This window comes from Coptis chinensis, chromosome 1 (assembly GCF_015680905.1).
Source record: "Coptis chinensis isolate HL-2020 chromosome 1, ASM1568090v1, whole genome shotgun sequence".
NCBI classification, from domain to species: Eukaryota; Viridiplantae; Streptophyta; class Magnoliopsida; order Ranunculales; family Ranunculaceae; genus Coptis; species Coptis chinensis.
In genome coordinates, this window is record NC_141456.1 from 25,592,077 (window position 1) to 25,605,860 (window position 13,784).

Below are 13,784 nucleotides of genomic sequence, written 5' to 3' on the forward strand. Positions count from 1 at the left end.
CAAACCCAATAGATTCGGAATGCAGAGGACTACTTAAAGCCCTCAAATAGTGCCGAGGGCACCTAATTACAAACTTAGTAGTGGAAATGGATGCAAAAGCTATCACAAATTTCTTGCAAGGAAAGCCATCGAGTGTGGGATGGAAATCAAAAGGAATACTATCAGATGTAGCTAGTTTTTTTAAAAGTTTTGGGAATATAAATATATGTTATGTACACAAAAGTGGAAACAATGTAGCACACATGTTAGCTAGCACTGTAGTGAAAAATCCACAATCCTATAGCTGGACACCTCAGCCTCCATCTTGGCTTGTTAATATTCTGGAGGTGAATTATCAAGATGTATTAGCTAGTAGAAGGTCTAATATAGCTCCAACAAGTATGCAAACCGTGCTACGCATCGGTTTTCTTAACCTCTTGATCGATAGTTAGCGTGGTTTCTTTGGATTCTAATTATAAATCGTAATTGTAATTATATAGGAGAGACTCATCTATTTATTTTTTTAAAACAAAATGGGAGATAATTATATTATTTAAGTGATATTAGAGAGGTTCTTTTAAATTATCAATAATAAAATAGGACTTATTTTAATTTCAATGTGGGTAATTATTTAATTTAAGTAACATTAGATAGGTGTTTCTAAATTATTAATACAAAAGGGACCTTGTTCAAATTATATTAATAAAAATGGGGATTATTCTAAATTTAGTGAGGGTGGTGATTCTAAATTAAGTAAATAAGGAGATCTTAAATTGTCTACTCGATATTGGAAAGAGTATTCTGGAAGACCCGGCTATCATATAGTGTAGATATATGGTTGCAACATAGCCTGGAGCGTGCCGATATCAATGTAACACCATGTTTATATCAATAAAATCGAAAATGATTACAAAAAAAAAAAAACATTACTAAATATCTTTAGAGAACAAGTAATAATAGAAGAATAGAATAGTCTTCATTTTGGGTGGAAGGAGGAGCTTATAAGCGATTTTATTTCTACTGAGTCTATCAATTTTTCTCTGTTTTGCTAGTTTTTGTGTTTCTAGTGCCTTTGAGATACGAGCTGTATTAGCCATTTTGATAGATATAGTGTGTATTGGGCTAGAGAATAGGCCCAAGACCATACTAAGTCCCATGACATAAACCTAAAGAGGGACGATAAAAGGAAGGAGAGGAGGCTGAGGAAGGAGGAGGAAGGGGAGCTCATAAGAGAGTAGGGGAAAAGAGAGGGGGAGGAGAAAATAGTGAATTACGGTGACTTGATCCCAAAATGGGTACGTAGGCAACTTAATTGGTGCAGCCGATAACAAATAGAGCTCTAATACTAGTAAAGTATTAGTCGCAGTGATGGGGTGCGACACAAGCAAATCTAAGGGCCTTAATAACTCGTCCCTGTGATAGCCGGGCTCAATTCTGAAATACAGGACCATAAGAGTATTAGAGATTCCAGTATTTTATTGAAAAATAATGATAACTGAATATGTACCATCTCATATTCTCAGTTACCAAAAAAATACGTAGTCATGTCAAAGAAAATACGTAGTCATGTCAAAGCAACATAGAGTAATAGACTACATTTTTGAGAGATGCCTTTTTCCAAAAATATAGGAGGAATACGGGAGAGACAGACACCCACAGTAGGGTAAAGAAATATCTTTGATTTATCATTTCCCTCTACTATTCTTCTCTCAATTGAGAACTCTATTTTAAAAAAAACAAGAATCAAACATATCCCTATTCTGAAACTTAATTTCACGTTTAACGAAAAAAAAAAACTCAAAAAAACAACAACAAGAAGCTTAATTTTACAACGAGCCTTCCAAATGTGCTCTACTATTCTGAAGCTTAATTTCACTCTACCTTCCAAAAGTGTAAGGAAGAGTTTAGCGAAAAAAAGGAAGAGTGACGGTACGTGAAGGCCATGTTACTCCTGCCAGTTGATTGTGACATTATCTTCTGTTTAGGACACACGAAAGCCATGTTACTATGTTACTCTTCGACTACAAAATAGGACCCAGGTTAACGGCTGGAAACGGGTTAGCTTATTTACTCAATTCCCTCAAATACTCGGACTGTGTAACAGCTTACTTGTGAAACGAGCTCTCTATGAGCCGTTTCATCCAAAGTTACCGTTGTCCTTGTTTTACTCAATTCCCTCAAATACTCGGACTGTGTAACAGCTTACTTGTGAAACGAGCTCTCTATGAGCCGTTTCATCCAAAGTTACCGTTGTCCTTGTCGGTTACTATGTAATTGTAGTTAAAGAATATATTTCTAAAGGTCACAAGGTACTAGAATATTTATTTAGTTATGAAATATCCAAGTAAGTGATCTATCCTAGGTGTGTATGGATATAACTGATGAAACTGAGATTGGAGTGGTGATGGGAATCCATTTTTGCTGCAATTTTTCTAACTGATGAAACTGGGGTGGTGATGGGAATCCATTTCTGCCGCAATTTTTACAATGTTTAGACAGCCACGTGGCCAATAAATGAAAAGCCGTTTCCACAATTTCCTTCTGTTTGTTTACTTCCCATTATCATCCATTCATCCGACCCCCAACTTAAAAACAAAGCAAATATTAACTCCGAGCAATAGTGGGGTTTTGATTGAAGAAGATAAAACATGAAGTTGGATTCCAATTTAGATTGAGATTGAGATAAAGACTGTTCCAATTGATTTCAATAGTAAAATCTGAATTTTTTTACCAAAATTTGTTGCAGGCAAAAACAAAGGATTATTAATAGTTGATCTCAAGATTTTGAAAACCGAATATCCCGAATCAATAGCCATTAATGGCGAACTCTGCAATCAAGACATCAAATACTATTCAAGTGTGTTTATTGAAAACACTAGGTATAACCCATGCCTATGACACGGTTTGTTATGAGGTGATTATCATATTGTTTGTGGGCATTAATTTTGGTACACCCCAGTATTTACAAATGTGTGGTCTATATGAGAATTTGTAAACAATTTATTTTGAAGTATTTGTTTATTTTGTGGATGCCAGTATGTGATGGTGTCTCAGACCAAAACATTGTGCCCCTTTGATAGTTGGAGCCTTAGAGGTATATTAATTACAATAAAAAGTTGATATGGTTATACAATTTGACTTTTTCTAAATGCATCTACTCCTTCACTTTTGGTTATAAAGCTAAATTGTAATGAACTGAACATCTGAATATTGATAATTTGATTACTCGAACATGAATGGTAGTTGGATACATAAATTATACCTAATCAACATTATAGTCTATCTATAAGTTACTTGGAAAAAAATGAACAAAAACAACTGAAAGTTAATTCAAAAAAAAAAAAAAAAAAAAATGGACGTTATCCTCTGCCATGCCTTCAACACTTTTTTATGAAATAGTTCATAACATCATATATAACCATACGAAACATTGTCCAGTATATGAATCATGGAAAAATGTTAAATAATCACCCCCACTTTCTAGAGCGACGGAAACATAAATATTGATTTTCAAGACAATTTTCTAATAATTTTCAAAATAAAATTACATTGAGTAGTTTGAGCACATTGTGAGCCATATTCTCAAGTAAAATGACACTCACATAATCAAACAATATATATGAATAAACTACTTGATTATTAAGGCAAAACCTTAGGACTGTAAAAAGAAGCTTGTTTAGTTGTTTTCAAGACTATCATTCAGCAAGAACTGTAGAGTATTACTTTTCATGAGATAAAACCTAGTAATTGTAGCTTTGTTTTCGTAGCCTAGACCTCATTGAAATATTGAATTAGCGGAACCAGTTCTTTACTTTGCATGTGTTCAAATGTGCTTACTCAAAGTAAAAGACTACATACCACAATAATGTTGCAAACATACAAAAAAAAAAGAACATTCCTAAATTGACCATTGATAAAAAATAATTATGAAGATTCATCATGTCTTAACTTTTTTCGGTAATTGAGATAACAAAGCCTCTTCGCCAAACTAAGCAAACATTTCAACAAAAACAGACTACGACATCGAACACATGAGTTTACTTATCACGTCAGTTATCATGCAAAGTCATTCCACCATTATTAGCAGGTTAATCCCCACTAAAACACCTTTACTTTTACAGAAAGGCATGACTAAAATATTATGTAAAGTTGGTATTTCTTCAGCACCACTGCAGATCTGGCATGATGTCTATTGGCTCACATAGAACTGAAGCACAGGTCACGGCTATTACACCCTTTCTTTGGTAAATGAAACAATTTTACCCAAGAAAAGATCAAAATTAAGCATTAGTAACAGATAATATGTGAAAGTGGGCTGGGAGCAATTTCCAACATACTTACCAATTGATTTCTAGTTGTTAATTTCAAAAGTCAATTAGGAAGTCCAATGAGGTCTTGAAATACCAAGTCTACACAGTCCTTCACACCACTCCTTGTAAGCATCACTTGCACCTAGAGTCTGGAAATTGCACCTGGATAAGGGGCGGGGGGTAACGAAGAACAATTTTGTTATCCGCTGAAATCAAACCTTTCTTTTGCTCTAAGCATAAACATCTCATAGTACAGAAATCACAATACTAACCTATGCCAAACAAACATCTCCTATTTCGCATCGTGTGTGACAATCATGCTGTTGCAAGGAAGTCGCCACCTTGGCCCCTTTTTTTTTGCTAGGTGCCACCTTGCCATTGATCATAGTCACTTATTTTATATAAGCATTAAGCAAAACTATAGTTGATTCATCAAGTGTAAAGTCAAAGTTTAGATATCTGGTAATTACAAACTACCTAAGATTCTTGTTTTTGTAGTAATGATACCAATCAAATTGAGCTATTCTGGTTTCCTCTAGGTGACAAAAAGAAAAGGCATGTTTCTTGCTATGGGACTCTAATGTACTGGTAGTGACTGCTTCCATGTGCTCTGATAGGCTTTCAAGAATGCAAAAACAACTATGAGATTAGGCTAGGTCTCAAAATGGAACTAACAACACACTTCAACATATCTAAATTAAAATACTTCTAGATTGTCTGAGTTGCCAAAAAATAAATATAATATACACATTTATAGTGATTTTAATGGTTAACTTTCATTGAACTAAAAAAAGTATAAGTCATCTTCTTACTTACATTTAGCCATCTCGCACATAGAGCCCAACCGATCTTTTGCTTAGCTTGCTGAAAAACTTCGCCACTACCATTAGCTTACAGTCGCTTATGTGAGAGAATTCACTCTTTGTAGGATGGCATGCTTTAGTAGGATTTTGGTGTTCATCCCTATTTCAGGGATTGGGTGGCTCAGCTATGGGTAGACTTGATTCACATCCTTGTTCAGCTGTCCTGTCGTGATAAACTTCACAGTATAGTAAGTATAAATGAAAGAAGTGGTTTTATTGCCAAAATTTCCTATAAGCTACTTGAAACTATAGGTTGTCAGAACAGAATATTAGGACCTTAATTTTCCACTGACAAAAGAACTCTACATGGATAATCTACAAAAGAGGGAGATTTGGCTTACATGTGCGTCATTGTGGGTGAGAGGAAGACAATACGAATACATCTGTTTGTTAACTCTATTTTACTAATGCTTTATGGGAGGTTTTCTCTACAATGCTTAGGGTTCCAATACATCCGGCCTTGGTTTTCATAAGCCTACGCCACTACTTTAGACCTAGGCGGTCTAAAAATATTAAATAACTAAACCCCACAACAAAGTAACTACGAACTTAATGCTTGCATGCTTGGCTCTCGGGTTATTAATTTAGTTCTCATGCTAAAACATTGTCAGCCTATTGGGTTAATATCATTAGCTAAGTCATAACTCATAACAACAATGTATAGCTTAGAAGAAACTTACATTATAGATCAGAGAACATTGGACCACAGTCATGATAATCTTAAATTGAAGGTAATTTTAGTTTTTAAATAAATTGCGAGTATTCATGCATATCAAACACCATAACATAGGCTAAGCTTCAACATGCCTACCAATCAAGAAATTATATAAAAGATTAACAAAACCCATACTAAATAAATATATATAAGGGTTAGTTAGACTTACCCCCCCCCCCTGCATTTGTAAGATCTAACGGTCAGATTTCTTCATCTGAAAAAAAAAAAAAAAAAAAAAATCATCTCGTAGCCGTTGGATCTTGCAATTGGGGGGGGGGTGTAAGTCTAACCAACCCTATAAGAGCATCCCAATAGTCTACTCAAATCTCAAATTTGAATGGATTATTAATCTCATAAGCACCTTGATGGTTCCCTTCTCCCACTCAGCTTAGCCATAACATAGGCTAAGCTTCAACATGCTTACCAATCGAGCGATTATATGAAAGATTAGCAAAACCTATACTAAATAAATATATATAAAAACTGAATAAGAGCATCCCAATAGTCTACTCAAATCTCAAATTTGAGTGGATTATGATGGTTCCCTTCTACCACTCAGCTTCCCCAGCCTTTTGTGATTTTCCATGGTTTATCAATTATCACGTCGATATGCATGATTTCTTAGCCAAAGGTGTTCACTACGAAAGTGAGTTGTTGGAAATTCAAACTCCATTAGTAATAAAAAGGTCATAATATTGCATGTGAAACACCACATTTTATTAACCACAAATACACTTCAAGAAATTGTTCAAAAGAAGAATAGGGTGCTAGTCAGTTAACTACCATAACATTTCCATAGCACAAAGTTTGGAAGCTGTTCTAAAATAGGACCAATTCATAGTGTAAAATGTAATCATTTTGTTGATCTTATTGCATGTTAGCCAAGAGCTAAAGAAAAAATAAAAAGAAAATCTATAAAAAGAAAACTTAATTGCTACACTAACCAAAGCACAAATTTAAAAATAGGAAACGCTGTTATGAGTTATGACAAGTTAAGTTTTTGAAATGTTATTACGTGTTAACCAAGTCAGGCATACATGCATATTGTAGCTTGAGATACCAAAAACCAACATTGTATCTTGTGACTTTTAATATAGCATGAAAAATAAAGTAGACTAACACCACACCACATGAATTTATAAAGAAAGAAAAAAGAGATATACCTGGCTAGAGTATGGTTCTCGTGGTTTAATATTTTTTCTCATCCTTAGAAAATCAGCTAATTAAGGTAAAAAAAATGTGCTGGGTTGGAAGAGGAACCTTGATGCCATAAATTGGGATAGAGAGTTTTGCTAGTTGGGATATTGAGCTTTGCGAGTTGGGATTTTATACATAGTAAAATTGGCTGAGGCAAATGTTTGCAATAACTAATGTCGTCTCCAAGTTTATCAGTTAATACAACCCTAAAAAAAAAAAAAAAAAAAAAATAAAAATTGAGATTACAACAGACTACCATAACCTGAAACTATAAGATTCAGCAAAAGTTTTCTATGAAAAAAAGTTGAGCTACTCTAAGACTAACTACAAAATCACAATAATACGATGAACAAAATCCGTTCTCGAGTAATATATGAACAACATAAAAAAATACTAAACGACACTAGTGTCTCAACCTAACTATGTTATATGTATGTTATCCAGTAATGTATATAAATGAGTACTTTCAGTATTATTAGGAGCTAGGGAAGGTCTATTGATCAGGCTCCGCAAATGGCGTCGTTGACAACAATCTGCCTACGAAGACCCAATTATTCAAGCCTGAAACAATGGCCAAGACAATTATTAGGAGATGAGAGTATACCATGTTCACCTGGCCACCCCATTTCCTCCTTTTTATCTCTTTTTCTTGTTTGTTTGTCAATGATTATCTTCTTAGTTCATAGAACCACAACCAATCCTTCAAAGCAAAAAACAAAAATAATTGTAGAGTTTACAATTCAATAATATGAACAAACCATATTAATTGGCACCCTACAAACTTTTTAAAATTAAATAGGTAAATAAGTCTCACTTGGTTTCCGAATTCTAAAGAATACTTGGACTATAAATGTGGATGGCACCAAAGTTTAAACAACCATCTCTATATGTGAAAATTGAATTGATGTATAGATACTTAAAATTAATTTAAGCTAAAGTCGACTCCTCAAATTTCTCAAAGCAAATGCATCTAATCATCAAATAATGAAGCATTGATGTTGATTGCAGATATCAAATTTGCCAATTAAATAACCACAATAGTTTGAATACAATGACATAAAAAATATCAAAAAAAGTTTATTATGTGATCTCGCGGATCACTCTTAAGCACTCATTTATGGCCATGAGTACTTTTACTGCGCACTCGTGAAAATTCGTATAAAAGTTTAGAAGGTACATACATCCAATTTTTAGTGAACACGCGCAACAATAAAGTTATATCCAACAGAGTCAACAAAACTAATTATAGTGAACACGCACAACAATATGCAACTCATACTAACTACAAAACGGAAACAATGGATATCAAATCTGCCAAATAGCCACAATAGTTTGAATACAATGACATCAAAAATATCAAAGAAAGTCTATTATGTGATCTCGCGGGTCACTCTTAAGCACTCATTTATAGCCATGAGTACTTTTACTGCACTCATGAAAATTTGTAGAAAAGTTTATAAGGTACATCCATTTTTTAGTGAACACGCGCAACAATAAAGTTATATCTAACAGAGTCAACAAAACAAATTATAGTGAACACGCGCAACAATATGCAACATATACTAACTACAAAATGGAAACAACGTGATCAAATGAATCCACTGGTGAACAATGTCTAAAGCCAAAGTATGGGGCTCTAGCCTCTATGTTGGCGCCTCTGATAGTTCTTAAAAACCATTGTTGACGCATGTGAGAGCATGCTTTTATCAAAACCAAGAATATATAACTAAACCCCAAACTCCAAAGTTATCCCATATGACGGAAAGAAATTCATAGTAATAAGTAACGTAGTCATATATAAGATCAAAACGTAAATAATTGATCATTTAATGAAGTCAGGCAAACAATATTTTAAGTCATTCCCAGTAAAATTTTGTTAAAAGCAGTCTCATTCATATCCAGACTCCACTTCCATAGTAAAAAAAAAGTACGAATTCAAAGAAATGTACCTACGTCTTTAAGTAACCGACTCTAAAGTAACATACCTTAAGCAAATTGACTTCGATGGAAGTATAAGTCGAAACAGCAAAAAAAATTCAAGTATAACACCAAACATAGAAAAGGCATGGAAGGTTATCCAATTAAGAGTGGAAGAACCATGCTGAAAAGATGAAAACAAACCATAATCAATTTTATGCTTATAAATAGGCATAAAAAAAAAAAGATAGATCACAATGTAATGCAATTACAATACAATTAAGAATTCAAGATAGATCACAATGCAATTTTTTCGCTTTCCAAATAATTTATTCAAACAACAAAGAAAAAAAGATATACAAATAGGAAGTGTTACTAACAACCAAAACAATAACCGATTTTGAAAACCTTCAAAAGCTGATTCCATAAAAAAAACAAAAGGTTCAATAGTAAAGATTCTTCGCAAATAATACAATTAAATTGACAATTTCCCATAGGTTTCTGGTAACTAATAATATATAAATCAACTACACTTAATTTTATATTCCTAATCGACAAATAAACCACCATTAACACTCTTCAGAATTCAATTAAAATTGACAACATAGGAAAAGTGTGTTCTCAGTAGTAAAGCGAAAGAATTGAAGGAATTGTTCAAGTGACACACAAATATCCACAGAATTGCATCTATATGCTCTGTTTGGTTCGATGCAAGCAAGTGCAAATAGCAAATGGGTGCAATTACATTGTAATGCATGACAAGGAATTGCAATGACAATTCACTTCCCCTGTTTGGTTAGAGTAGTGCAAAAGCACCCTACATATTTTTCATCTTCTTCACAAATACATGACTAAATAACCAGATGATTTTCTCCTCTCCATAATTCAAAATTCTATATACACACTTTAAGATTAAAACAAGTCTTTAAATACTGAACAATTTATTTTCAGATCTCATCCATAAAAACTACCTAAAATCTTTTTTTTTCCTCAATTTTTTCCTTTAATTTTTTATCTAATTTTGACAGAGATTTAACAAAATTAGTTGATTTGAGTTGGTTTAAATCTTCAAAGAGAGGAGATTGAGATTCAATGAAATTAGTTAATTTGATATGATTTATTCTTCATGGAGAGGAGAAATTGAGATGAAAAAACTAAACTTTTATTTTCCTTGTTGGTGGCTGCTATAAAAGAGGAGGAAGTTACCAAAAAAAGCTGAGAGAGAGAGAGAGAGAGAGAGAGAGAGAGAGAGAGAGGAATTGCAAATAGTTACACTAATTTTTTGGCTACAACAAGTTGTCTCCTGACCTATTTATACAGTGCACATGAGTGCAACTTATTTGCATAACTACCACTTTCCATTAGTGGGCCAAACACCAATAAATGGGTAGTTAGTGGGAAATGGGTGCAAATGCATCCCATTACAGTGAACCAAACAGAGCATATAGTTGAACCATCTGCTACGCAAAAAAAAAACATAGTTATTGTGTAAAAGAATTGCACCGAAGACTTATATATGTGCGGAGAGATGTAATTAGTGGCGGAGCTAGGGGGGGGGGACCAGGGTACGCCCTGGATTTTAGCAGAAAAATCAGTGTTATTTTTAGAGAGTACTAAATTTACTTATTTACTTTGCTTAGAGTACTCCTTTCCTTCTATTTATCCCCGAAAAATCAGTGATTTGAAAAACAAACCCAGTTTCATTCCTTCATAACTTCCCTCACTTATAGATAAGATAATTTTCATTTTCAGCAAAAATTGTAATGGCGTATATTGTGTTTGAGGAAGTAATTTGGTAGTAAATTAAAAATGAACCCAAATGCTTCTCTAATATAATCTAATTCCATTTCTTTAATTCAATCTCCCTAAACTCAATCAAACCTTACACTGAAATCCAGAAAACCAGTAGGCATGTTTTAGAAATATTTTTTTCAATCAATTTCTCTCTTTTCTATGGAGTGACAACTGAATAGAAGAAAGAGAAAGATTGGACTGTGGAAATATTATATTAATGAGAGGGGATAATCAACAAACAAAGTGGTGGGTTATATAAGTATTTTCGTTTTATTTTGGTGGAACTCTCATTAACATCTCTATATTTATTATTTCCATCTTATTCAACTCTCTCAAATTTTTGGAATAATGGCGATAACTTGATTAAAAAGAGGTCGCCTTCGAAATTGAGAAATGTGACTAACCTTTGGATCTTTGGAAATTGAGAAATTTGACTAATGGTTGGATCTTTCTGTGGTCATAGACACACCTTTCGGGGCTAATTGAGTTTATCATAAGAAGAGATCAAAATGCAAAATTAGAAAGAACTTTCAAACAAAATGATTTCTTTGAAAAACAAAAAACAAAGATACGATGGAGAGACAGCAGAAAGACGAGCTCTCTAATTTTTTGGCCTTTTTTTTTTCATATTATTTTTGTATTCTTGTTCGTCTAATAGATGTGATCTCTACATAGATCCAACTAGCTAATCGTGATGCACACCATCCGACTCTAAACTGAGATAACTAGTAGCTGTGTGTCTATGAATTGTGTTCCTACTTTCCTACAAGCTATCTGTCTACAAAGTTGTAGGATTCATTGGCTCACCCTGGAACAAAATACTGGCTCCGTCACTCATGTAATGATAGGAGAGGAATAGGAGTAACAGACGGGAAATATAATGACAAGAGGAATAGGAGATATAATGGTGGGGTTTTTTTTTTACAAATTTTTGGTTAAGGGACTTTAATGGTGAAATGGGGAGAGAGGAGTTCCAGGTACGTTTTTTAAAAGGTTTAAGAGTTTAAAACTTTAAACACAATCATTGTAAATTGCCCATACCACTTGACGTATGGGTGGGATTTTTCATTTCTAAACTTATCCAAGCCCCTAGCCCAAATAAACTTTATAGAAAACCTAATGTTACACATGCATTTAAGCCATTCAATTCATGACGTAAATATTTCATAAGTTATTTGGAGATATTTCATAAATGTTTACACATGCATTTTTGCTAGATTAAAAAAAAAAATCATTACGTAAAACAAGTGAAACCCCTCAAGTCATTAAGTGTTAAAGGAACCATTTCATTCATGAAATTTAATTCATTCAAAATGAACCCAACCGCACACGTGTCCCCCTCCTAACATCGTAAATTCAGGGTTGGGGGATAGATAACTTAGATTACTTTTAACATTTATCTTGAATTATTAATGTCGGGTTTGCTAATGGGCTAAAGAATTTACATGATCAAATAAAACCAATTGAAAGAAACAAAACCTATAGCGGAAAATTGTTTGAAATTCCAGTTTCCAAAAGAAATGCAAAAATAAAAATAGAGATGCAGAAACACAGTGCAAGGATTTAAAAGATGCAATACTCATGGCAAGTAGTAAACCGTACACATACAAAGAAAGAGCATAGCACGAAAGGATTGCTTACCTCATAAACGTAATTGTTTGGAGCAAAAGACACGTTGGGGAGATATGGTGATCGAGGGTACACAACCTATCGTCATTGACTCAAACAGGGAGGAAGATCAAAGAGATGCAATGATTCTAAAATTCTGCACGTGGACAATGAAGTTACACAAAATCTATTATAACTCACCAAATGGGTTACAAAGAGGCTAAAAACCTTACCTCAAGTATAAGTGTCATTGCATAGTTGGATGTACTTGATAGAAAAAATCTACCGCTTAGAGAAAATGAGGGGTTCTTCTTTGCCATTGAGGAAGAGAGAGGAAATTATAGTTACCATTTCGAGAAGAGCTATAAGAGGGAAGTTTAGTGGAAGAGGGAAGGTTTTCAGTTTAGAGAGTTTAATGCCTTAATTACTGATTGAAAGGAGGTGGATCGGAAGAAGAATAAATTGATGATCGAGAGAGAGAGAGAGTAGTACCTTGAAGGAATGGGAAGACTGTTTTCGTGCTAAAGTAAATGAGACATTTTCAAGTGGGTTAATAAATAGCCCAAATAGGAATTCTAACTACTGGGCGAGTCTTGGGGATTCAGTCCAAAGCCCAACTATTTAAGAGTTTGCAATGCAATTAGCCATAAATATATTAATCGAAATATTGATTAGACTAGGCATCCAATGTATAACCAATGCATGCCATTGAATTTGTAATAAAAAAACCCTCTCATTAATAAGGGCTACGCAAATCCCCAAGCACATCTAACTCAGATTTTGAGAAGATCCCCACCACCCTTTGTCTATCTATTTTGTTTTGTTATAAAAGACTAGGTATTACCCGTGCCAAGATGCCTTTATTGTGGCTACCCATTTAAATGATGGATTTCAAAAATATATTCTCAATATACCTTAATAGTTGCATAACTTCAATTGCAAAATAGTTCTAATAATTTAAGTGTAACTAAAATCAATTGCAAACTACAAAAACTTGCACTATCCAAAACCAAGACGACCTCCAGATGTTATATAAATATAAAGCTTTTAATACAAATGTTAGACTATCAATAGCCCATTTGTTTCATTATTGTACCTTCTCATTCACTGAGGAACATAAAATCTTCCAATTTTGGAAAATGTATAAAAAATAACTTTGGTATTACATTAGTACTCAAAACTTTTGCAATCTTTCGCCAAAACAAAGTCCACTTGGATGATGCTTGTGTGCCATAATTAACACCACCTCATCCAGCACTCTCATTCTCATTTGCAAAGAAAAGGATCACATTTTTTTGTATTCAACTGTCAGGCTATTGTCGTATTCATCTTTGAGAAATCAATCGACTTTTCTTTTCAGGGACCAACTTCAGCATCAAGCTATTGACATGAAAAGTTCTA

At 33.7% G+C, this 13,784-nt stretch overlaps 1 long non-coding RNA gene across 13 annotated transcripts; it reads right to left on the reverse strand.

Annotated features, from left to right (window-relative positions):
* Positions 1–3,874: 3,874 nt before the first annotated feature.
* LOC147523140 (uncharacterized) lies at positions 3,875–12,918 on the reverse strand. Of its 13 annotated transcripts, none has more exons than XR_015215760.1 (8): positions 12,617–12,918; positions 12,417–12,540; positions 9,050–9,165; positions 7,669–7,764; positions 6,037–6,081; positions 5,106–5,315; positions 4,562–4,660; positions 3,875–4,451 (listed from the first exon to the last, which is right to left on the reverse strand). It is a non-coding gene; the product is annotated as an uncharacterized LOC147523140 (long non-coding RNA). The 13 variants fall into 13 exon arrangements; XR_015215762.1 differs by lacking the exon at positions 6,037–6,081 and adding an exon at positions 7,031–7,270; XR_015215773.1 differs by lacking the exon at positions 6,037–6,081 and adding an exon at positions 11,180–11,253 and having other exon boundaries at positions 5,106–5,328.
* Between the last annotated feature and the right edge of the window lie 866 nt (positions 12,919–13,784).